Here is a 2,037-nt window from a genome sequence, read left to right as displayed (position 1 = left end):
GTGACATTTGGGCCCGTAATCCTTAAACAGATTTCAAACTGATAACCCTGGATTATATACTCCTCCATAGCTAATAATCTAAATTATTAGCTAATGCACCTTCTTTCAGTGGTCTGTGTGTGTGAGAAAGAACAGGTAACATGTACCTAAAATATACTGTACTTGTTTGCCTTCACAACAGATTGACAGTTTGCTGCCTCACTAATGTGACACTGTCCACATCTATGTGTATGCAAAAACTATTTATGAATTGCTTTCTGCTCATTTTCCAGAGGAGCACACAGGCACCGTGTCTCCCCTGCTTGTCTGCAAGCCTAGTCATCTCCACTGACCCCCCCCTCACACCCAACTTCCCCACTTCAGCCCAGTGATTTGGACCCCTCCCTCCACCCCCACCTTGCTGCCAATTTGACTGGAACAGCGAGTGCGGGCTGGGCAGCCTTCCAGGAGCCTTTCTAAAGCAGCTGAATATTCATCTTCATTAGGGGGTATCACCACCCCCGCTCCGTCCAGGGTTGGATCCTTTTAACAAGGAGCAAGTGCTCTAAATGCACTTGGGGAAGGGTTGGGGGGTTAGGCGGCAAGGGGTTGGTGAGATGTGAAGACAAGTTTTTTCCTTCTTTATTTTTTGTCTGGAGGCTGTGTGGGCAGTCTGCCCTTGTCAACATATTTTTAGTATTTTCCCAGTCTTGTTGTTTTGACACAGCAGGTAGAAGACTGGGAACAAGATGGCTGCAAATAGTTTTGGAGCTGGTGCCACTGATTTGTCACTGCCTGTTGAACATCAACAAGAGAACAGGACACAGAAACATCAAAGATCTGACAAATCCTCCATAGATGTTCCATTTAAATGACAAATTCCATGGTTTAGGTGCAGAATTCAAAATCCATGTTTGTCTCCAAAAAAAGCAGATTGCTTAGCATTCTGGTTAGGCACAATACTTTCTTTATTTTTCAGTTTGTTATTGGTTGATTTGTTTGTTTGTTTTTTCTCGGTAGGGGTTCTGATTTCAAATGGATATGGGAATCTGTTAGGAGGTGGTGGGTAGGTGTACTGTTGTTGTTTGGGTTTTGTTTTCCTTTTGGTTATAGGTAGGCGAGGCGGGGCTTGATGGCATTCCAACACACCTGCGACGCATCGGACGTCATCAGTGAGCGCTTTTAGGGAGCAGAGTCACGGACGTCTGGTGTCGGAGTATTATCGCTGTCACAAGTGGTAACGAGTTAGCACAGGCTGCATCTGTTGATTTTACGCTGTGGAGCTGTATGTTTTAAAGGATCCACGTTTCGCCTACTTTTCTTTGTCTTAGCCTGTTCCATCGCCTGCCCGCCTACCTAGGATTTTGTGTTGGCTATTCTGGATCCGCGACGGAGTGCTACGTACCATCAGGCGGCGATCACCGCAGCGGCTGTGGTTTGGGTGGTCAAGTAAGCTCTCCAACACTCTCCGTCCACTTGTGTTTAACGTTCGGCTATCAACGGTATGCCATAAACCCTGTTTTGTTCTCTGTTGTCAGGTAGCTCCGGTGCGTCTGCTACCTACCTGTATGCTTCGGCTCCATCTCATCGCCTCGGTGTTTTCCTGCTGGCACATTTTTATTTATCACTGTATATAGCCCCTTTCCCTTGTAAATATTCCCCCTTACTTGTGTATATATAAAACTTGCATCACCAACTATTCTGCGTCCGTGTGTGTTTCTGCCACGTAATCCATCTGTGTAATCCAGCTAACCCAACAGGAATCTATGTCAAAAGGGCAAAACACCACTTGGATTGCTGCACGTTACCTGCAGTCAACTAATTATCTTTTTAGTGCATACCTGCAGGAAGAGACATCGGACCTATTATTTATCATTTCCAGTTACTGCTATGGAAATGTCTGCCCTGTGAGCATGCATGGGTAAAATTTGCAACTATAAAAGCTTTGATTTTTTTTAATGTAAAGTTGGAGATGACATCTAAACTTTTATTTAACTTTTATTATACATTTTTGCAAGCTAGTTAAATCAGTTGTCATTTTGTCTAGTTTTTTAGTAT

At 44.2% G+C, this 2,037-nt stretch overlaps 1 long non-coding RNA gene across 1 annotated transcript; it reads left to right on the top strand.

The window, feature by feature from the left end:
* Window positions 1-1,007: 1,007 nt before the first annotated feature.
* Window positions 1,008-1,835, top strand: LOC113024516 (uncharacterized). Its single transcript, XR_003272671.1, has 3 exons — window positions 1,008-1,216; window positions 1,311-1,428; window positions 1,518-1,835. It is a non-coding gene; the product is annotated as an uncharacterized LOC113024516 (long non-coding RNA).
* Window positions 1,836-2,037: the final 202 nt, after the last annotated feature.

The sequence above is a fragment of the Astatotilapia calliptera genome, chromosome 1 (assembly GCF_900246225.1).
Source record: "Astatotilapia calliptera chromosome 1, fAstCal1.2, whole genome shotgun sequence".
Taxonomy (NCBI): domain Eukaryota; kingdom Metazoa; phylum Chordata; class Actinopteri; order Cichliformes; family Cichlidae; genus Astatotilapia; species Astatotilapia calliptera.
This window is presented reverse-complemented; position numbering and strand designations above follow the sequence as displayed.